General features: G+C 43.9%; 1 protein-coding gene across 3 annotated transcripts in view; it reads left to right on the top strand.

Annotated features, from left to right (window-relative positions):
• The window catches only part of STK39 (serine/threonine kinase 39), a 298,192-nt gene that overhangs the window by 100,162 nt on the left and 173,523 nt on the right, over nucleotides 1–24,507 (top strand). The window lies entirely within an intron of this gene.

Raw genomic sequence — 24,507 nt, 5'->3', positions numbered from 1 at the left:
CTGGATGGCTGACTTGGGGGATTTCTCATCAGAAGTGAAAATGTGCAGGGAGTTGGAATATCCTGAAAAACTGGCCTGTAATAGACAGAGGCATGCCCCAAGTGAGGCTCTACATAGCACAGTGTAGAAAGAGAAAATTAAAAGGATTAGTAGTACTGTATAGGCAGTCTTGTCTGATCATGGCTACTATGGATGGTATGGTATGTGGGTTTTGGAAGGGGTGGTGGCTCATGGCTCTGGTCACATGCTCAGTTGAGGTGTGCAGCTTTATTCATTGATCTTTAGAGATCAGATGGTTGATTGTAAGTTGGTGCATTTTAGTTGGAGCAAATAAACTTGTAGTATAGCTGCAAGCAGTATGTCTATGTATTTTATCACAGGGCATAAAAATATGGTTCTGTCATTTAATAGGTCAGAAAAGTATAGGACTTGTATATTGCAAAATGTGCTGATGAACCACTGCAAAATTTAGCAACTGCAGAGTTATAATAACCATTTTTAACATCCCTAGTAATTAAATCAGCATCACAATTTTTCTGTTACTGATGATGCTTTAAAGGTAAGCTGTAATTCTTCTCAAGCTTATTTCTAAGCTGTCTTTCTGTACAATCTGTAATAACTTGAGAAGTAACGGTTGGTAGAAGTAGAGTTGTATTGGTTACAATGTCAAGAAGACTTGGGTCCTGATCCTGCATAAGAATTTGCTATTGTGGACTTATTCTCCATTGCTGACTCCTAGCTAGGCAAAATAATACTTGTAGGGTATGTCTAGACTACAAGCCTCTTTTGAAAGAGAGTGTTTAGACAGCAACCAGTATTTTCAACAAAAGAGAGCTGCTTTTTCGAAAGAGAGCTCCCAGGCAGTCTGGATGCTCGCTTTCGAAAAAGCATTGTTTTCATTCAATAACGCCTTTTTTCGAAAGAGCACTTTGAAAAAAAACATTTATTCCTTGTAAAGTGAGGTTTTCCACGGTCGAAAAAACTGCTGCGTTCATTCAATTTAATTTAGGAAAAAATGCAGCAGCAGTCTAGACTCAGGTGAAGGTTTTATTTTTTTTTTTTAAAAGGCCACTTTTTTAAAAAAAACTCTGTAGTCTAGACACACCCTTAGATATCTGTTACTTGTATTGAAGGATGGCTTCCGTATTGATGCTAATACCAGGAGGGAAAGGAGAGAGAATAAAACATTTTGGAGTTCAACAGCTTTTTTTCTAAAGATATAAGCATATCGTTTTTCCTAAAGGAACACTTGAGTCAAGTTTTACATAAAATGTAAGAAAATAATATAATTCCTCTTAATCATCTCCCTTAGTAAGCAGATATAGGGTCTCAAGAAGCCATTGGAATGATACTGGCCAGCACAGATTTGGGTCTGAAAACTGGCTTTCCTCTTATAGAATACTGGAAAGCAGCAGGTATCAAAGTTTCTGTAAGTTGTGGGATTTAATGGAAACCAGCATATGTTTTTGTGGAGTTGTGTAGTAGTAGTTGACTTAACAAAAATATTTAATAGCTAAGATGTTGGATTTCTATATCAATATCTCCCTTGGATGAAAGATAACTTTCAAGGTAGAGAAAATGATTGACATTGTCCAGTGCCTCTCGGTTGACTTCAATAGATGGGGCATATGGAACCTCATTTGGAGAGTGCTGGTGGAGCTCTCTGGTCTTGATGTTGAGAGTGAGACCAAGACATGGGTAGGCATCAGCAAACACATTCAAGATGGTCTGGAGATCTTTCCTAATGGTCCTAGCTCAAATCAGCAATTTGCTGTCTCCCTACTAGGGAGGTAAGTGATTAGTCAACAATCTGATAAGCAAAATCTGATCCTTGAACGACTGAAGCAAAAGCAGAGGCAGCAAGGGGGAAGGAGCAGGAGCTGGTGCTGGGTGGGCTGGGGATGGGAGTAACAGGGATCAGTCCTGAGCTGGGAATCTGCTGATTCCAGTCCCAGACACTGCACAGCACGGAGACCCAGCTCAAGATGGGAATCATCTGTCTTGGCTGCGCCAGGTCTCCCCTGCTACCCTTCAGCCTTTTAAATGGATTAAGAGCCTGCTGGCTCTTAATACATTTAAAAAGCAGAGTTGCAGCAAGGTTAGCTCATGGGACTGGGTGCTAACCCCACTGTGACTCCCTTGCTTATCAACTAGTTGATGGAAAATCCATCGACTAGTTGATTAAACTAAATTTAACATCCCTAGTCCATACCCATTTTCCTCCTCTTTGTACCTTTTTAGATCCTGATTCTACAAAATGTAAGCAATTGTTTAAGTATATAGGCACTGATCATACAGAGATTTAAGAGATTAGAATATTTTTTTGTAGTCTTACTGACGCTTTTAAATTCAAGGCTAGCTGTAAGTACAAGTGCTGCAGTGATCTGATTGGAGCCTTTTCTTATTCTGCAACTTGGCCCTATTGGCAATGGGAACTGATTTGTAGGGTGTGAACATTTATGCTAACATCTTCCTCTTTCCAGGATTATGGGGTTCTATTAAAATGAATTGCTCTTTTCTTTTTGCTTTGAGGCTGCGTCTACACTGGCATGATTTTGCACAAATACTTTTAATGGAAAAGTTTTTCCGTTAAAAGTATTTGTGTAAGAGTGTCTATACTGGCATGTGCTTTTGCACAAGAAACTCTCTTGCACAAGAAAGCTCCAATGGCCATTTTAGTCATCAGGCTTTCTTGCACAAGAAATTAACATTGCTGTCTACACTGGTCCTCTTGTGCAAGAATAGTTGCGCTTTTGCGCAAAATCATGCCAATGTAGACACAGCCTGTCAGCTTTGTCTTTTAGTGCTTTCAGCTTTGCTTGTCCTTGGTTCTGTGTCGTCTTTAGCCTATTCTTTTCAAACGTATCTCTTGCCCATGAATAAGGATTTTCACTCAATTATTTATTATGTTAGCAGTTTTGTGTTTCAAAGGTAACAGATGGTAAGATTTTTCCCATAAAACTATTGTGTGGGTTGTTTTACATGGAGTAACTCTTTAGACCTTGGAAACAATGAATTTTGCACCAGAGTTTATAAGGGGAGGCTTGAACACAATTTACAACTTCTGCCTTGAATTCAGTTACTCTAAAACTAATGATGATGTACAGTCTGCCATTCTTTTGACTTGGAACCAAGTTAGCTGAATTTGAGTTGATGACAAAATATCTAATTTCTCTGCTCTGTGTGGGGAGCATTTATATTTTTCTGTGCTCTAGGTCCATGGTGGAAAGACAGAATGCTTCTTGGAAATCTGGTTAAGTAGATGAGAAACATGTAGATTTTTCAGGAGAAAACTAGAAGTAGAAAAAATAGAAGTAGAAAAAAAATTCCCTGGAGGATGGGCTGGATTGGGAAAGAATTAAATTTACCAGATAAGAGCTCAATACCTCGTTTGAGCCACTTCAGGTTTTTACATCTTTCAGTTTGACAGCAAACCACGGATAATACTGTTTACAATTTTTCTACCAATTTTTTACCCTTCTTACAATTTCATTCAAGTCCATGTTTCCCTGCTTTGTTTATGACCATGTCAGGCGGAACTGCTTCAAAAGCCTTAATATGAAGGCTGTCCTGCTGCTTCCCACCATTTGCTGGGCTAGTAACCCCATCAAAGAAAGAATTAAGTTGTAATTACTTACATCAAATTACAAAAAAGACTGAGAAATAATAGGTAACTCATCATGTTGCCTATAAATGTAGGCTCTGACTTGTACTGTGAATGTGGTGAGATGTCTTATAAGTGTCTTCATTTTCTTGTGAAATTAGACTACATATCATGAGGGCAGAAGTAGGCAAAATGTGAATGATTTTGAGGGTCTTCTCTCTTGGAAAATAGATGTGCATTGTGAGAAGGAGAAAAGGGACCATGAGACATAAGATTTCAGACTGAAATCTTCAAATAGCTCTGCACTTGGTTGCAAGTCTTTCGTGTTTCTGGTTAGGACTTTTGGAAATGTGTATAACTTCTGGAATCAATAGGAACATGGTGCTTTAGATTCATTCAAGTGAGTGATTTTTATATCTTCCATCTACTTATCAAAAAAGGCCAGGAGTAGTGAGGTAGCAGCAAAACATCAGCTCTTAAGAGAAACACTAGTGTTACTGTGTACTAGCTGATTGGAGCCACTGCTTCAGTGGCTCCAAAGTGGTTAAGGTGATTTGGATGTATTTTAAAAAGCCTATAGAATTTTCAGAGTATAGCAAATATAAGTCTGTGCTAAAACACTAGAGCGGAGCAGTGATGGGACAGAAGAGACTCTCACCACCTCTCACAGAGGAGAACTCATTACAGTTATGTAAGTCAGTCATCATGGTCCCATATTGTAGACAAAATCTGTGCCAACAGAAGGGAGTTTTTCTAAGAACATTGTTGCGTAGGGTTGTCAGATAGTATTTTTGTTTCAACTGAACACCCCCTCTCTCCTCCCTCCCCCCCCAAAAAACCCCCAGGAAAAAATTCTGTTGGGGGGAGAGGGGGAAGGAAAGACCAAAGTTGTTGAGCCCCCTCCCCCACAAAATTTTTTTAAATTAAAACACCCCTTTAAGAGTGAGTGCAGGGATGGGAAGAGGGGAGAAGTTGAGCACTAAGACCAAGGGGAAGCTTCCCCTTGGTCTACAGCCATTTGGTGCTGGCAGCCTTGCGGAACCAGGTGAGCACGAGGGCTGGGGTCGGGGTGTTGGGAGGGGGGGGTTAGAGGGGAGACTGGGTGATGAGTATTTGTAGGGTTGCCAGGTGCCCAGCATTTTCGCCTCCTGGCTGGGGAAAAAATCAGAAAATACTGCCCATTTTAGGTGTCTGGTATTCTCTGAATTTTTTTACCTGACAGGAGGCGAAATTACCGGACACCTAGCAACCCTACTGTTGCGCCAAGCAAAGTTAGCTATGTCTATGGAAGCCCTCTTTTGTCAACATAGCTGTGTTTATGCTAGGGGTTAAATCCTGTCCAAAGTGGCTGTATCATTATCTCTTGCCCCCCAATCCTGCCAGTAGAACATTCATCTGTATACTAAGACGTAGAATTAACTAAGGATTTGGGCCAATACATGTGGACTTTTGTGTCTGTAAGAGCCCCACTGATTTAAGTGGGATCCACTAGCTAGTGGTACATGGGTCCGCCAGGGAAGGCCTGATTTGCGAGGCCATTACTTACAGTATCAGCTAACCGCTTGACTCTTCCTTGTCAAAAGGAATACACTTTTTAACCATGGCCCCCTCCTTTAAATGTCTATTTAAATATTCCCTCCATACTAGCCTCTGGTTCTTTTATATAATTTTAGTCATTCTTTCCATTAGGGAGCAATAGGATATCTGTTCTTTCATTTTACATCTGACACTCCTACTACTAAGATGCTAAGTCAATTAATGGAATTTTGCTTGTTTGCTGAGGAAAAGCTTGCACAAGAAGTGTGCTCTGAAGGTTATCTACATGATCTACTTGCATGATGTGTATAAATCTATAGTTGATGAAATTATAAAAATGCACCAAATTCAGTGCAAATGCTGAGGGTAATTGCAGTATATCTATACGTCAGATAGGGATAACTCAGAAGGGTTGCTTATGTAATTTCTTGATATACTTGTTGCATGCAGAGAATGTGGATTTACATTTTTTTAAAAAGTACAACTAGGCTACGTCTACAGTGTAGGCTTCGTGCACAAGAACGACCGTTCTTGCGCAAAAACTTGTGGAGCGTCTACACTGCACATGTGTTCTTGTGCAAGTAGAGAGGGCTTCTTGTGCAAGAGTTATTCCTTTCCTCTTGAGGAATAAGCCTTTGCACAAGAAGGCAGGGTGGACGGGCAACAGGGGTTTCTTGTACAAGAAACCCCTATGGCTAAAATGGCCATCAGAGCTTTCTTGCGCAAGAGCGCATCCACGCTGCCATAGACGCTCTTGCACAAAAGCACATGGCTGAGTGGACATGCTCTTCTGCAAGAATTTTTGCGCAGAAACTTTTGCTCAAAACAGTTCTTGAGCAAGAAGCCAGCAGTGTAGACATAGACTAGAGTGTTTAAAACTGAATGCAAATCTCATGCTTATCCATCTTGGAATTTGTCCATTTTGCTCTTTCTAGTGAAAGAGAGGCTAGTTTTATTAAATATGGGATGCAGATATACAGTATATGAGCTGTTTGAAAGAGACAAATGGAAATTGTCCTTATTCAGTTGTTTTAAGGAATGACTAAATTAGATTTCTTTGTATTTGATCTGAACTATTAAAACCATAGTAATTTAGTAGCTGGGATCTCAACAAAATAACTTTTCCTTGATTGTGAAGATTCCATTTTCTCAGACCACTTGATATTAGAGATAGAAGGGAATGAGGGGCTGAACAAAGTCTTTCCAGCACTTTGTCTTTTATCAGATTCAGTTTCATTTATCTTTTTGTTCTATGCCATTATTCACCATGTCTATCCAGTGAGTTCTGGATCTTCCTCTGTTTTCTTTTCTTGCACTATGGTTTGTATCTCCATGTATTGTGTGCATTCTTGATGTGCATCCAAACCATCACAGTAGTTGTTCTTGAAGCATCTATAAGGGCATTAATTCTTCCCTCATACATTTTTTTTTTTTTTTTAATTCAGTTCAGTGATTTTATTTTCTGAAGCTTTTCAAACCCTCAATCTCAGCTAGTTCATTCCTGGTGTCAGTGTCTTTCAGTTTTTGGCTTTCCTCCTACTCTGACATTTTGACCAATGGTATCCGCACAACAGTTGATGATGATATGATGACTTTTGCTTACCAGAATGTCTTCAGCCTTACAGAGTTTCCAATAAAAACGACTTTTCTCCAATACTAGTCCTCCAATTTGATGATTTTTTTTTTTTTAAACTAAAATTTTTTTGTTTAAGTCTAGCTGTACTTGCATGGAAATTAGGGATATTTGATATCACATAATTTAAGTCGTGTTACTGCATGAAAATGTAGTAGTTACATGCCTATTCAATAATCTCTGGGGCTGGAGGCCAGTGATCTTCCAGGGAACACCCTCCTACCCCATGCTCCTGCCTCTCTTTCAGAGGCAACAGTGCAGGGTGGCCGGCAGAGCTGATCTGTGAGGGGAGTCCACTTAAAAACCAACTCCCTGCGCAGACCAATCACTTGCCACCCCATGCTGCCTACAGAGGCAGCAGTGTGGGGTGACAGCAGCCCTGGTCCACAAGAGGTCTGAGGTCCCTGTGGACAGAGGCTGCTCCGCAGAGAGCTTGAACCCCCTAAGGACAGGGGCTGCTGCTACAAAGACGGGCTGCTCCGTGGGCTGCGGAGCAACATGTATCTGTGGAGAGGTTTGGGCTCACTGCAGACAGAGGCTGCTTCGTGGCAGCCTGCCCTACCCCTTTCCTCATTGATGCCTCTGATAGAAGCAGCAGCAGCAAGGGGGTGGGGGAGAGAGGAGGCAGCACTGCGGAACTGGCTTTTAAACCAACTCCCCCCAGCACTGTCTCCTGTCTCCCCCTCCCCCCCATCTCTGTAGGAGGCAGCAAGGTGGGGGGGGGGGGGGTCCATGGAGCTGCCATGTGTGGGTAGCTGGCTCAAAAGCTGCCGCCTTGGGCATCTTTCTCCAGCCTTACCCCCTTACTTTCTGCACAGCTTCCTCTGATACAGAGGCAGCAGTGTCAGGGGGGAGGGGGGAGAGTGACAGGCAGATTCTGTGCTTGTGGGGAGCTGGCTTTTAACTCATCTTCTATGGGCACTTCCCCCTCCCCCCCCAGCTCCTTGCTGCCTCTGATACAGACACAGCAAGTGGGGGCAAAATGTGTGTAGTTGACAAGATTAATTGATAAGCCTAGTCTTACTGGTTAATCATGTAGTTGTCTAATGATGACATCCCTATTGGAAACTTAAATTAAACTTTGTTTTAATGGCTTGCTCAAAGTTAAGAGACACTTGTCACTGAACTGAACTCTGTGGCTCAACTGAAGTGAAGAAGATATTCTCTTCACATCTTGGGAAGAGGCAGTAGTTGTCAAAAACTAGTTTAAAAAGTAGATGTTTCAAATGCTCGTACTTTTAATTGAAATAATAGATTTACAGTAAATTTAAGCCTTAACATATTTTGTAAAAATTGACTTTTAAATGCATTTAAAATATAGAAATCCAATTTTTAAATTAATTTTGCTAAATCCATGCTGGGATTAACATAGTGGAAGGTCTGCAGCATAATCACTCATTGCTGTTAGCAGACTGAAAGCGCAAAGAAACAATCATGTGGGGAGAATAGAGGTGATCGCTCTCCTTTACGCTCAAGACAGTACATATACAATTTTGTCTCAAGTCGGCAATACTGAAACTCTCCTTTTAGTTATCTTATACTTCGATATTAATTGGTACAGGATGCTGACTTCCTCATAGAAATTAGCAACCTAACACAGAGGAGGCTGTATTTTAGAGGTGGTGAAATATGTAATTTCCAAAGTACTTGGAACTTTTAAATTACTCTGAGAAGGAAAACTTTTGACCTACAACCACTTCTGCCCTTCCCTCCCTTAAAATATTGACATCTACCAGACTAATGATGTATTAAAATAACTCTAACTTTGCTTCTTACTGTACTCTTTAACAAGAATATAATTTTAAATAAAATTTCTGTATTTATTTATAAAATGCTTGAAGGAAAAGCAAAATTTCCAGCGCAATGAGGAAAATGACAGAATGGCTGCAATTTACTCTTTGTGAAACACTGCCTACAATATGCCAGTGTTCCATTGTTTTTTAATGTGGCTGGCACAATGATCCCTAAAATGTTTACTTGTGAATTGGAGATCACTTGACTGATAGAACTGGGTGTATGTCATAAGTATTGTATAATGATACTTCTACTATGAGCTCTCTTCCATGCCATGCCCCCTTTCTCCCTCACCTTAGGTAACCTTAGTTATGCCTCATGCAGTCTGATTGTTCTCAGCCCTTTGGCAAACTAGCCCCCTCCCTTCCTCTGCCCCCCCACCCCCCGCTTCTGACAAATGCTATAAGTACCTCTCTAACTCGACTACCCCTCTGATGCTCTCTCCTCCAGTGAGTCTAACAGCTCTTTGGATTTGCTAAATCCTGCCTCTCTGACCTTATATCCACTTACTCACCTGCTTCATACTTTGCTGATCTTTGTCTCTTGTCTAGCCCGTCTCATCTCTCCCTTTTCAGTAAGGGTTGACCTTGCACTCTCAGCTGCCTACATTTGGAATTCTTGACTCTTCCTTGTTCTTCTCTTCCACCTTCAAAAATAATTGTTGCTTCTTTGACTGTTACTGTTTTCTTCTTTGTCTTTTTATGAATAATTCACTTCTTAGTATGTTCTGTAATACAGCATTAGATGTATGCTATATAAAACCAAATTCAGTTCTGTAACTGAGAGGCAGCATGATGGCCCTATTGAGTCATGGCACTTCAGTAGATTCTTATCTGGGACACAATTGCTGATCTGTTGTATGTTAGACATGATACAGTTACTCATCCTGAAAGCTGTGAGCAAATCTACTAATATTTGTGTCAACAGTGGCTGGTTGTGTCATTGTAGTACCACTATCCTTCCTGTGAAAGGGTAGATATAGAAATGAGGTTCACGTACAGTACTCTTCAACTTAAAAAAACAAACAAAACCTCTTGATTATTGATCCACAACTCTGCAATAAATTATGTTCTAGGAAAACTGAGTGAATTAAGTCTAAATTGGGTGGTCATCCAGGGATTTCTTCATATTCTTAATGCTCTGGGCCACGTGAGCAGGAGAAGTACAGCTATTGAGACAGAGTGCTGCCTAACTATATGCCACAACTGGCTCTGTACTGTTGAGTGTCTGAAGTGCAAACATCAAAATGGTGGGTTGGGGGGGGGGGGAGGGAGGGACAGTAAGAGTGATGGCCAGCTCCTGTGAGGGGAAAGTAAAGGAGGTTAGATATAAAGGCAGAGGTGCTGTTTGTTATACGAAGGAGCAAAAGGGGAGAGAAAAGCAAAGTGCTATGTCAAAGGCAAAATGGGTAGACAAAGAAAAGAGTCCTGATAAACTTGTGTTACAGTGGATACCCAGAGGTCCCAATCAGGCTCACAGCCCTCATGTGCTAGGCACTGTACAAAGACATTGTTAGTAATTGCCCAAAGAGCATGCACCCACCTACTGGGTTTCCCCCACGAGTGCAACAGTGTCGGAAGCATGTAGCTTCATAGACTAGCTACTTATATAGTCATCTGGCTTACTGGTTTAAATCTCTGAATTCTGAAGGTGTCTATCTTAGGCTATGTCTAAACTACATTCCTCTTCTGAAAGAGCAATGTAAATGAGCATGATCAAAAGTGTAAATGAGGCACAGATTTACAAATCTTGTGCTTCATTTGCATAATTGCATGAGTGCTTTTTCGAAAAAGGGTGGGGGGGGGGGGGGGGGGGAGGAACTCCCTGCAGTCTAGATGGGCTTCTTTTGAAAAAAACAACATGATATAATGTTACTTTATTAAAATATCCTGTGCAAATCTCTAGGATTCCTTCCACTAGTGAGCAAGAGATTGTCAATTCTGGGAGACTCCAGGCCATTCCTGGAAGCTTGGCATCCTTAGTAGCAACTCGGTAAGGGATTTGGACTGGTGTCGGTGCCTGCATGAGGCTATTGGTGAGCAGTGAAACTTGAAGAGTGAATAATGTTGTCAATCATCCTGCTCCTTCTAGAGAAATATGAAGGATTTGGAAGGGGCATGGAGGTTGAGGAAGGTGAGGATAGCAGAGGCAGGAGCAGCCTTAGCCATCTTGTTGGCCCAAGTGGAAAAGATTTTGTTTAAGCCTCTTTCCAATTGGCTGATAAGCCCCTATTTCTCCCCCCCCCCCCTCCAAAAAAAAGCTGATCAAATAGCAGAACAAATGTGGCTGGACAATCAGAGCAGATGTTCTTTCTCCTTTCTTTCCAAAATTCAGGTGGGAGTGACCTAGCAGCCTGTAAAAGTTGGCATCCAGAGCAACAGACCTGCTTCTCACTTGCCTGCCCCTAGAACTGGCACTGATGTGAGGGAGAAAGGAAGGCTGCTAGAGTTGCAATTTGGAGGGAGAACAAGAGCCTTCTCGTGTGTGAAGATGCTTTATCTGTCAAGAATAGGCTAGAGAGTATTCCAATTTTCCATGTATGTAAGGCTAATGAGGGTTTTTATAAAGCCTCTACTGATCCCTTCCTGAGAATATTGCTGTTCAGTAAAGCATTTTGAGATCATTAGAAAGTATTTGTGCACAGAATCATGGTTCAAACATCAGCCTCTAGTGCAAATCTCCTGGGCTGTGTCTACACTGGCCCCTTCTTCGGAATAGCCATGCTAATTTAGAACTTTGGAATAGGGAAATGCGTGGGGGATTTAAATATCCCCCGTGGGATTTAAATAAACATGGCCACCGCTTTTTTTTCTGGCTTGGGGAAAAGCCGGAAAAGAGCGTCCAGACTGGCGCGATCCTCCGGAATAAAGTCCTATTGAAAGTAGGAATAAGAGATCCTCCGGAATAGGGCTTTATTCCGGAGCATCGCGCCAGTCTGGACGCTCTTTTCCGGCTTTTCCCCAAGCCAGGAAAAAAGCGGCAGCCATGTTTATTTAAATCCCACGGGGGATATTTAAATCCCCCGCGCATTTCCCTATTCCAAAGTTCTAAATTAGCATGGCTATTCCGAAGAAGGGGCCAGTGTAGACGTAGCCCTGTAGAAAACTGGAGGTGTTATGCTAGCCTCTCCACCCCTAAATCAGCTCGGGCTGAAAACTATGCAAGAATAGCATTTAGTAAGCGTACATGAAGTGTGGTGGTGTGCTACAAGAAGAGGAATCTATTAATGAAAAAATATCAACCTTAATTAAACATTTAAACAGGATGGATATTTCTCCTCTCTATTGTGTGCGCACATTTGAGGCAAATGAAGTGGTTTTTAATATACTGATTGAGTAAATCCTATTCATAAGCACAATATTAAATGCCTTGTGTGGTCAAGCCTAGTTCTCCTTACTCTGAAATAACTAGTTTTTAGTGGGGGCGGGGGATGCCTCCTACTGCAATTTCAATGGGTATGATGGAAAAGTCAAATTTGTTTCAGGTTCTGATTAGCTGAATTGTCTCAAAAGATTACTTCTATTTTCATGCATCCTGGGAAGATGTTCTTTTTAACAGTCCTCAACTTTGGAAGAGCGTGGATAAAGGACTACTGATTGCAGCCACAGAAACACCAATATAATTGCGCTGCTGGATGGTCACAAAGTTGCCTTAAGTTTCCAATAACGCCTGGGAAATTTTTGTTCTTAAAAGGTAGAGCAGAATGGTAGCTACACATGGTCTTGGCACAAAACATCCCTGCTGGTTTCAGTATACATTAGGGTTACCAGGTAGGTTTAGAAAAAATACCGGACACACTTGATGTGGGGGAGGGCGAGGCTGGCCGGTGTGGGAGAGGGCGGGGACAGTGCTGCTGGGTGTGGAAGATGAGGGAGGGGGGGCTGGCGGGGCAGTATGGCTGGCCCGGGGATAGTGCGGCTGGCCAGAGGAGAAGGGGGGCGGGGCAGGGACAGTGTAGCTGGCCTGGGGAGATCAGGAGAAGAACCGGGTGGCAGGAAGCAGGGGTGACTGGGAGGGGGTCGGGGGCTTTGGAGCTGGTCGGAAGGGTCGGGGAAGCGAGGGGTAGGGAGGCGGAACTGACCCGGGTACATGCAGATCCCGGGACGCTGTCAGTCCTGCGCCCGGTCCAGAGAAGCACGAGTGAGTCCAGCTGCGGCTCCACCATGGGCTCAGGAGCAGGAGGGCTTCTCCCCTTCTCCAAGGCATCAGACACAGCCAGGGATCCCAGCGCCCATCGTGCCTGCCTCCCAGCCACTCCCTCAGCTCCCGCCAGGCTTCCGTCCGGCACCCAGCTAGAAATCCAGGAAATACCAGATATTGCACACATCCGGTATTTTCTGGATTTTTTTTTTTTTACCAGATAGAGGGCCCAAAAAACAGACTGTCGGGTAGAATACACACTTCCGCGCTGCCCCGCGGTAGAATACCGGACACCTGGCAACCCATTTGGAATGACATGAACCTCCTCAATGGAAGAAGGGAAGCCTGTACAAAGATAAGGTGAAGGATGGAACAGTGCTCGGAACAATCCAAAAGTCTGTGCACAGAGAATAGACAAAAGGCTGTTTCTTTTCCTCAGTATGGAATGGAAGTGTTCAGACTTTCAGGTTCAGACTTTCAGCCTCTGGCTAATGGAGGTGTGTTGCAGAGACTTCTAGCCTCTTTATTTTGAGGGGGGGAAAAATGAGTAGTCCTGTGGCAACTTGGAGACTGACTATATATACAAAATCCAGTATTCTGAGCTTTCATGGGCAAAATTTGCTTCTTCACATGAGTTTGAGTAGAGAAAGAGGGACCCTCAAAACTTATAACTGAAAAAGAAGGGGGGGGGGGGAGGAGAGTACCTGTCAATTGGAGTGCTGATGTTAATGAGGCTGAGTGGGCTGGAAGTGTTCCATACTTAGCTTTTGATACCAAGGCGGTATTGAATGTAAGGAAAGCTGGCTTTATAGTGCTCTTCTAGTGCACCTTAGTGGAAACTGCAGAGTGTCTGCCTTTTTAACAGCTGAAACTTATGGGGAAGATGACCACACTTCTTAGCATAGTGTTGCCCCTGGACTTCCTTAGTTGGGCTCCCACCCAGCCTTGTCAGATCTATTTCTGACAAGGAGGTGTTTGACCAACTCTGAAACCAGCTGCCTTAGAAAGGTGGCTAATCTATGCCTTTCAGCCTGTGTGGTTCTTTTATTTTACTTTGGTCTTTGGGTGCTTCTCCTGCCTCTGTCCAGTCTTCCCCAGGAAGAAGAGCAGCACTTTACAGTTAATTCGGAATAGCAGCAGTGAAACCAATCAGAGTCTTGTTAATTTTTTGCTGTTTGGCAAAACTGAGCTGCAGTAGACGCATGCACCTGGAATGGTCTGTCTCCAACTCTAGGGGACACCAGCAGGGTATTAGCTTACACTAGTGTCCACATTTGAAAGGCTGTCTCTAGCCACCCTGGCTGCAGAATCATAACTCTTTTGATTTCTACTCCCTTAGTTTTGGCAGATTTCCTGTGTCTTTTTTTTCTTTTCTTCTTCTTCCTGTTTCCTTCTGGTGATTTAAGATGGCTCTCTTCTTTGTCCTTTTTTTGCTCTTCCCCTCCCCATCCACTAGTCTAGTTGTGTGTATCCTTTTGCACAAGTATTCCTGACCCTGTCTTGGATTTTAGGCCTCTTAGTGGCATACACCTGTGTGACTCACCTTACAGAGCTCTTCCCTAGTCGGTGACTGAACATGCATGATTATTTTTAAACAAAGCATTTTCACATTCAGTAGCCATATCATTTTGACATATACATCCTGTATATATTTGACAGCTTTCATGTACATTTTGGAGCATTTTTCCTTTAATTAGGAGTCTGTTATTATGACTTACCAAACATTCTGCATATTTATTTTGTGACTGCAGAGTTTTTTTTTTCTTAATTTCAGATTTATTATTTGAATCTTATCCATATTATTTGCTGTAAACAAGTGTTTATTAGTCAGATTGTGGTGTGATGTTCTGGGGCTGTTTTGCTCATTCTCATAATTTTGAAAAGGTCAATTGAAATAATCCACAAGGCAACTAAAGTTCTGCCTTGGATGCTTAAGCCTGGAACCCCTCAATGTGACCATGTGTACTTTATAGCCGTAATTGCCGTTGAACTTACTTGAATAAGAATAATTTTACCTGGTGTGCTGTATTCAGCATAGGGAAACATGGCCACCCTACACTTAATGAAGAAGCTACATGCCAATGAGGAAAGTTTCTTTCTTTTTTTTTTTTTTTTTTTTTTTTTTTTTTTTCTTAATCTGTTGGTGAAGGTACTCCACTTCCCTGAGAAATCATGGCCAAGATGATGGGATAAGCCCTTCCATCAGTGTAGTATTGTCCAAACCAGGAGTTAGGTGGGCATAAACGCATTCTAGCTGCCCTGCCCGACTTCTTCCTTCCTTCCTTCCTTCCTTCCCCCCCCCCCCCCCCGAAACAGATACCAAGGGGAAATTAATTCTCTTGTGTAGTGGCTTTCAAGCATTTTTTCCCTCCATTTGTGGAGCCCTAAAATTTTTGAATGGAGGTGTGGACATCATTGGAAACCTTAGACGTAGTCTGCAGATCACCAGGGTTCTGATGAGCGCAAATTGGAAATGACTGCTATAGTGAAGGAACTATGTAGCATACATAGATATAAAGGAGGGTATGTCTACACTACAAAGTTAATTCGAACTAACAGATGTTAGTTCGAATTAACTTTGATAGGCGCTACACATACAAACCGCTAGTTCGAACTTAATTCGAACTAGCAGAGCGCTTAATTCAAACTAGGTAAACCTCATTCTACGAGGACTAACGCCTAGTTCGAATTAAGCAGTTCGAATTAAGGGCTGTGTGGCCACTTAATTTGAACTAGTGGGAGGCTAGCCGTCCCCAGCTTTCCCTGGTGGCCACTCTGGGCACCACCAGGGAAACTCATCTGCCCCCCTCCTGGCCCCGGAGCCCTTAAAGGGGCACGGGCTGGCTACGGTCCCCGTGCCAGGTGCAAGTCTGCCAGCACCCAGCCAGCAGACCCTGCACCTGGCACGGCACGAACCAGCCACCCACTGCCACCGAGCCCTCCCCCTCTTCCCGGGACCAGGCTGGCGGCTCCCGGGAGCCTGCCCGGGTCCGCAAGAGGTGGGCGCCCACCTGGTCTAGTGCGGACATCGTGGACCTCGTCCACGACGTCCGCACTAGGCACAGGAAAGTGGCCGTCTAGGGCAGGATAGCTGCCAACCTGGCCACCCAGGAGCAGGTTTGCATGAAAATCAGGGTGGTCCAGTGAGACCCCCGACCCTGAGCCATGAGCTTAGAAAGGCCGTCCTGGGTCAGACCAAAGGTCCATCTAGCCCAGTAGCCTGTCTGCCGACAGTGGCCAACACTAGGGACCCTGGAGGGGATGGACCGAAACAATGACCAAGCCATTTGTCTCGTGCCATCCATCTCCAGCCTTCCACAAACAGAGGGCAGGGACACCATTTCTACCCCCTGGCTAATACCACTTCATGGACCCAACCTCCATGACTTTGTCACTTCTCTTTAAACTCTGTTCTAGTTGTAGCCTTCACAGCCTCCTGCAGCAAGGAGTTCTACAGGTTGACTATTTGCTTTGTGAAGAAGAACTTTCTGTTACTAGTTTGAAGCCTGCTACCCATTCATTTCATTTGGTGTCCTCTAGTCCTTCTATTATGGGAACTAATGAAGAACTTTTCTTTATGCACCCTCTCAACACCACTCATGCTTTTACATGACCTCTATCATATCCCTCCTCAGTCTCCTCTTTTCTAAACTGAGAAGTCCCAGTCTCTTTAGCCTCTCTTCATATGGGACCTGTTCCCAACCCCTGATCATTTTAGTTGCCCTCCCCTCTCCCACCCTCTCTCTCCCCCTCTCCCACCTTCTTTTCCCAGTCTCCCCGAGTTTTGTTCAATAAAGAGAGTTTCTATTTTTGAACACACGTGTCCTTTATTTTGTACATCAGGAAGGGGGGCTAGGGAGGGGTAAGTGGAAGGAGGTGAGGGAGGAATGGGGTACGAGCCCCCGATGGGGAGGACTGGGGTGGCTCTGCGGGCTCCTCGGGGTGGAAGCTTTCCTGCAGCCCCCCGATTGACCCTCCCCTCTCCTCCCCGGATGGCAGCCTGCGGCAAGTGCAGCCAGGCTGATGGCCGAGTGCTGTGATGTGCCGAGTGTGGGCATTCAGGGCACTCCAAGCCAGGACTGCTTTGCAGGCGGGGAACCCCTGAGAACTGTCTGTCCGGGGTGGGGGTTGCGACCCTTTCAGCACAGGCCTCGGCTAGCCTGAGACAGCAGCTCCACGCTCTAAGTCCTAATCTGATGCCCTGCCGGCACTGCTTCTGGCCATCCTTAACCTCGGTTCAGGGTCCACTCAATGTGGACATGCTAGTTGAAATTAGCAAAATGCTAATTCGAACTAGTTTTTAGGTCTAGATGCACTAATTCGAATTCGCTTAGTTCGAATTAACTAATTTGAATTAAGTTAGTTCGAATTAGTGCTGTAGTGTAGACATACCCGGAGGGACTTCTTCCTTTTATAACTTATTATAACACGTGGTTCCTTCTATGATGGAAAAATCACCTGACTTCAATAGCTTCAGAAGGGTAGCCGAGTTAGTCTTTAAAGTGCTACGAGGCTATTTGTTGTTTTTTAAGTTTGTCCTGTTAGACTAACAATGTGTAAATGGTATCCTGTTTTTTTTGTTACTCTTTAAGGTGCTACTAGGCTACTCATTTTTTTTTTTTAAGTTTGTCCTGACTTCAATAGTCACTCAGTTTAATAAAATCAGTAAACTAAATGGATGTTGTTATAATCACTCTGAAATGTGGTAGCAACCTGTTAAGCAGAAGGGTCTGAAGACTATATTCCTGTATAATGACTCTTGTGGGGTTTTTTTTGTTTTGTTTTAAACTCACCTGGTGTAATTGGTTTTAAGGATGTTAACTAACAAGTAATTTACTAGGCAAGCAGTCGATAGACTTTCCATTGACTAGTTGATAGGCACTTACGCATTCCTCCTTTGAAAGAGCCTGGCGGGGGCTATTGTACATTTCAAAGGAGGAATATGGAACTCCGTGTGTAGCCTGGGGCCAGCGGGAAGTCCTGCTGACACAAGGACGCTTACCCTTTCAAATGTACAAGAGCCCTCAGGGGCTCTTATTTCAAAGCGGAAGCATCTGTGTGGAGCCTGGAGTCAGTGGGACTTCCTGCTGGCCCTGGGCTGCATGCGGCATGCCAGCTTTGAAATGTACAAGAGTCCCTAGTTGGATCTTGTGCATTTCAAAGTGGAAGCACCCTCATGGAGCCTGGAGTCAGTGGGGGACTCATGCTGCGCTGCCATTTGGAGATGCCATGCCGAGCCCAGGGTCAGCTGGGGACTGGTCCTGGGTTCTGCGCAGCATTTCTGTGGAACCCGGGATCAGCTGGGGACTCTAAAGCTGATTGCAGGCTCCATGAAGCACTGCCCCCTTTTGAAACTGCCACAGTGTCTCAAAACAGTAGCAAGGGAGGGGGGAATTGACTAATCCTTAACGCCCTTAGTTTTGTCTGATATTTATTTGGCAAAGATTTGTACACATTGAAAACATCCTCAATAAAGTGTGTGTGTGTGTGTGTGTGTGTGTGTGTGTTCCTGCCCTGAGGGCAGGGGGACTGGACTGAAAGACCTTTCAAGGTCCCTTCCAGTTCTAGTGTTCTGTGATTATATAGGTTCAGCGAGTGGCTGAGTTAGTCTGTACAGGATAAATTTGAAAAACAACAAATGGTCTGGTAGCACTTTATAGACTAACAAAACATGTAGATGGTATCATGAGCTTTCGTGGGCACAGCCCACTTCTTCAGACGCTAGTCGATAGCTCATGATACCATCTACATGTTTTGTTAGTCTATAAAGTGCAACCAGACCATTTGTTTTTTTAAGTTTATGATTCTATAGTGTGCCAGTTTTGGCAATAATCTCAGTATCCACCGAATGGCCGGTAGACGCACACATACTATGAAAGTACAATGCAACATCGTTCAGCAGACTTGTATGTGCTCTCCTGTCTCACTTGATGTGCTCTCTTCTTTCTGTTTCCATGTGCTGACACTTGAACCATCCTGTCATTCATTTATTCCCAATAGGTCAGGCATACACACAAGGCTCTGTCGCTTCTCCATTCATTCACCAAGGGCTTAACCATTCTTCATGCCCCCTGCTAAAGTTGTCATTTCCCCCCTCTCTTCTGTTTTCTGTCCCCTTAGACTTTAAAATGAATCAGTCTTAGTCCATGTCAATATACCCTCTATTCCCATAGGATGCTAGAACAGACATTTAGAAGAGTATTAAACAGTTAAATCTGTGTCTTGCGCTATCCTCCATCACAGTGGTATCTTGGCTTGTTACGCAACTCATAAAAAGTTGAATTGAAACAGAATGACAGCCCATTCATCCCTTCAGCCAGGTGGTTACTTTAGAGCTCCACACGGTGCATTCCACACTCCTCCAGCATTTTAAAGTGTTCTGCCTGGTACTCTGTTTAGTTTGTGCAGCCTAGAAAATGGAGTGAAAAGTTGCATTTATTGGTTACCATGCCATGTTTTATCTATCATGAAGTAACAATAGTCCCCACCTTCCTCAAGAAGAATAAGTGTTAAGGTGGGATTTTTCATGGAATTAGAAGTGAAGATTCTGTGATTTCTTTGTAAGTGTGTTCATACGAAAGCCAGTACTTGTAAACACAAGTATTTATTGAGCCTAATTCAGTAATTGCATTAAAGCTATTCTAAAGCTGATGTGAACATAGCTAGCTTTTTAAACCCTTATTTGGGTTCCATGACAATCATCCGTGCAGAGTCTCAACCTCCTGTTTGCATGAGAACCCTTCTCTCTGCAGCAAAGCCATCAACTTCTCCATTCTAATTTAGTCTTTATTAGCCAAGAAGGCTTTGGAATACAAACTGAGTGCAGTCAATGCTTGTGTCTGGTCCATGGTAGCAGCTATTGCTATAATAGGGTCAGGCCTTCCTAAGCAAGCAGAGAAGCAGCTGCAGCGGTGCACACTGAATCCTCTGGGCTTTTGGTGGCTCAGAGGAGAAGTGACAATTAACAACTCCTCTAGGTTCTCCCTCTGCAGAGCCAGACCTGTTTCTAATTCTCCCTCATGGCCAGCCGATTCCAGGCACAGAGCTCTCCTTTTCTCAAGTCCCCACATCATCAGGCCATAGCTTGCTTCTAAGGAAGGAGAAGCGAAATACCTGGCTCTTTACTCTTACACCTCCAGCGAGGGACTGAGGATCCCAGTAGAGCCTTGTTGTGGTGTTATCACACTCAAGATGCACAAAGGGACATACAAGGTCCCAAAAGAGAAATAAGTATTTAGTTGCAGATAGATCTACTGGATCACTCCAGCATTACCAGCAGATGTAGCCAGACATTCAATATTGACCCTCTGGAACCCCAGTAAAGCACAAGAGCACACGCACAACATTGAACAGTCAGCGGTACTCCATGGGTGTAACTCTCACATAAAGTTGTGTGCATGGTCAAGTGCCTACAAGGACAAGCAGATAATATCCCCAGGCTCTGCAAGCCCCCACTACAAAAAAGATGTGGACGCATTGGAGAGGATCCAGCGGAGGGTAACCAAAATGATTAGGGAGCTGGAGCATATGACTTATGAGGAGAGGCTGAGGGAGTTGGGTCTGTTTAGTCTGCAGAAGTGGAGAGTGAGGGGGGATTTGATAGCAGCCTTCAACTTCCTGAAGGGAGGTTCCAAAGAGGATGGAGAGAGGCTGGTCTCAGTAGTGACAGATGGCAGAACAAGGAACAATGGTCTCCAGTTGTGGCGGGAGAGATCCAGGTTGGCTATAAGGGAAAACTATTTCACTAGGAGGGTAGTGAAGCACTGGAATGGGTTACCTAGGGAAGTAGTGGAGTCTCCATCCTTAGAGGTTTTTAAGTCTCGGCTTGACAAAGCCCTGGCTGGGTTGATTTAGTTGGGATTGGTCCTGCCTAGAGCAGGGGGCTGGAGTTGATGACCTTCTGAGGTCTCTTCCAGCTCTATGGTTCTATGATCATGACATGATGTAGAGATGTGAGGCATCTGCCTTCTGGGAACAGGTGCTGATGTGACCTCTGGAACTTTCAAAGATGCTGTTGAAAGGTTGGTTGGGTGGGTCATGTCAGAGAACTGGCTTGTTTCACTGTAAATTCTGCAAATGACCTTTGGCAATTTGAAAACTTCCCATTCTATACCTCAGTGGGTCCTTGTTCCTATTATAGCAGTCCCATCCCCTTCCTCCTGGTCTCTTTCAGTAGCAAAGGAAAGTCACTCTGGTTTGTTTACATGGGGATATTCAGGAAAATAAGTTTAACAGGTAGAATTGGGATTTAAAGTAGTTAGTTAAAATGTATTCAGTCCCTGTGTGGACACTTTTTCAGAGGTAGAGCAGGTGTAAGCTTAAAATGCAGCCTCAGCACAGCTGGATTGCAGCACTCAAGTAAAGATGCTGCTGTGCTAAGGGGAGAGCTTCTCTCATTGGTGTAGTTCGGGGGTGGGCAATAATTTTTGGTGGGGGGAGGGGAGCACTCCAAGATTTTGGAAAGTGGTCAATGGCTGCACCTTTCCATGATATTAATGGAGGAAGTGCAGGATCTGGGATGGAGGTGGGTGAAGGAGGTAATTGTGATTTGAGGCATGGGGCTGGAGTGAAGAAGGGAGTACTGAGGGTTGGGTTGTGACCTGGGGCAAGGGACTGAGGTGCAGAGTCTGGGAGGGGTATAAGTTCAGGATGGGTCAGAGGGCTTGGCTTATGGGAGTAGAGGAATAAGAATGGGGGGGAGGGGCAGAAGGTTGGTGGGAGGGAAAGGCTGGGGTACCAGAGGCAGGCTATTGCTGAGAGACTTGGATGACTCCTAGCCTGCAGCTCAGCATGTTTTTCAGGCAACCTGCCTGCATGCCCCACACAGGCTGCAGGGGCCATGTGCATCTGTGAATAAAAGCCTGAGGGAAGTGGGGGAGGGATGCTTTGCATGCTACCTGTTCTTCAACCTAGAAGCTGGCCAATGTGATTGTACTGGGGAGGAGGGAGCGCAGGAAGCTTTCCCACCAGCTCACAGCTATGAAACACAAGCAGCCGGCAGCTGCTTTTCTGAGCAGGGAGTCTGCATCTGTGGCCTGGATCCAGTGGCTTGGTGGGCTGGATCTGGCTCCAGGGCTATATTTTGCTCTGCCCTGGTGTAGTTAATCCACCTTTGAAAGACCAGAAAAGCCCTCCTTGTGACATAGTACTTTTTATACATGAGTCTAAGTCAATATAATTGTCACTCAGGAGTGTGGATTTTTCACACACCCGAGCAACAGAGCTATACTGACGAATTCTGTACAGGCAGTCCCCGAGTTACGCGGATCCGACTTATGTCGGATCCACAGTTATGAACGGGGCCCTCTCCCTGGTCTCCAGCAGACGAGGGAGAGGAAGCAAAGCGGTGGAGCACGCGGACAGCCCAGACGCGTCTGGGCTGTCCGCTGCCCGCGTGTTCCGCCGCTTTGCTCCCCGTTCCCCCTGGTCTGCAGACCAGGGAGACGGGGAGCAAAGCGGAGCAAAGCCGCGGAGCCCGAGGGCAGCAGGACAGCCACGGTGCGTCTGGGCTGTCCCGCTGCCCCCGTGCTCCGGACTCCTGTGGTACAGCAGCTGGGGCGCTGCCGGTTGGTCCCGTAGCGCTGCTCTGGGAGCTACTGGACCAACCCGGCAGCACCCCAGCTGCTGTGCCCCAGGTGTCCCCAAGTCAGCCGCTGCTGAAACTGACCAGTGGCTGACTATAGGAAGTCCCTGCCCCGGGCTTCCTGGAATCAGCTGCTGATCAGTTTCAGCAGCGGCTGAATCTGGACGCCAGTTCCGACTTAGATACAAGTTCAACTTAAGAACAAACCTACAGTCCCTATCTTGTATGTAACCCGGGGCTGCCTGTAGTACAGACTTGACCTAGGGTATGTCTAGACTACATCACTCTTTTGACTGAGGGATGTAAATTAGACACTTTGAAATTGCAAATGTAGCTGGAATTTGAATTTCCCATGCTTTATTTGCATATTCACATCATGGCGCTTTGAAAAAAGCATTATTTCGAAAGTGAAACCTCAGTCGAGACATGGTTCTTTCGGAAACAGAAGCCTTTTTTCGAAAGATCCTGTAAACATCAAAAAATGAGATTCAGTACATATCCATGAATGAGTTTTGTCTCATGTTATTGGAGACCAAGTTCTTGGTGGCTGATAATCCTGTTTCATGAAATTCTTAAACTGGACTTTAAAGGAAGTTCCTTAAGGAACTAGTTCAGTAGACACACAGCAGCAGAAGTCTTTTAGTCATGCATAATACAGCATATTATATTGTATTGGAGAAATATGGTGGAAGAGCCTGCAAGCAATAACTATGTACTCTTGAGATCTAATCCTGCAGATGCTTTATACACAGGCCAAGTTCTAGTGAAATCAGTGATATAATTCCCATAGCTAAGCGCATGAAATGCATAAATCTTTGCAGGTTTAAGACCAGGATCTATAATTGGGTACAAAAACTGGATAGCATGCTCCCTATTTTTTTTCTCCGCAAAATCAAATTCAGGTTTCAGCTACAGTAAATGGTGGATTCTCTTGCAACTTGTCATCAAATCATGATTTCTTCAGTAGTTCAGTGAAAGGTTATGAATCTTATTTCTAGAGCCTGTAGGTGAAATTTTGTGGCTTCTGATGTGCAGCAGCAGTTCAGAATTGCTGATCCCAGTGGTCCCTTCAAGCCTTAAAATCCCTGAGAAAAGAGAGGAGAGAGAGAGAGTAGTAGCAAGAAAAAAGGTCTAGTAGTTGGAGGTGTTCCAGACAGATGAGGGGCTCTGAAGTTGTTGGCATTCAATAAAACAGTTGAGTTCAAAACCTGGTCCCAATGTAAATAGTGCAAGTTCTGCTATTGACCTTAGCGGGGCCAAGATTTTACCCTTGCAATCTTCACATAGTTTAAAAAGTGCAGATTTGGGTGAGTTTCCCTCATTACAGACTAACTAGACTCATGATAAAGGAAAAGATACACGAAGGGCAAACTTTTATTTTAGTCCTTGTATCCTTCTGGTTTCATTGTGCTGTAACTTTTCCAGTACACAGATGAAATATTATGACACACATTGTGTACTGAGGTTCATTGGAAAAATATTAACAGAAACCTTTTAGAACAGTTTTAAAAAACTGACGGAATAGATTACAACAACGTTTGTCAAAGTACTTTGTTAAAGCATCCTGAAAAAGCACTTCTGACTTGTCCTGTTGCAGTTTTTTTTTAAATAAGCTTTATTTTGTGACTAAGTAGATGCACTGAATGTAAAAGCATTTGTTTTAAAGCCTGTTGTGAACAAACTGTAAACCAATAAAGAATACAGCTAAATAACTAAACAAACATCATTATAACCTACACAGTAACTTCTGGTCATGTGGCATTGTGTCAGTTCTGTTTTCAGATCGGAGGAGGAAGTTCCCTATTGTTTTTAAGCCAACTGGTAACTGACACCACATTTGTGGAACATAGTAACAAAAGGCTTTTGTTCACAATTTGTATTCCTCTAGAACACACCAATTTCAAAGCCTAAGTAGAACATAATGTATGAGGAGGCCAATTTGAATAGAACAAGCTGGTGTGTTCAATGAGTTGGTAGATAATTTTAAATTAAAATTAAAAATGGGACTACGGGTAGTAATTACTCAAGCGGATTATAGTTTGCTACATGAATGTACAAAATAGTCTCACCACATCTTGCTTCTTCTGTATAAGAACTTGCTGATCACTGTAGGATGTTGAGATGTGTAAGCATTTCACTATCCTTCTGAAATGGGAACTGGAAGGTACGCATTAATTTATAACCAACAGTACTGAGGTGACCTCTTTAGGACAGACA

Source organism: Pelodiscus sinensis, chromosome 7, assembly GCF_052426305.1.
Source record: "Pelodiscus sinensis isolate ZL-2025 chromosome 7, ASM5242630v1, whole genome shotgun sequence".
In the NCBI taxonomy this organism is placed as follows: Eukaryota; Metazoa; Chordata; order Testudines; family Trionychidae; genus Pelodiscus; species Pelodiscus sinensis.
The sequence above is the reverse complement of the archived record's forward strand: the minus strand, read 5'-3'. Positions and strand labels throughout refer to the sequence as shown.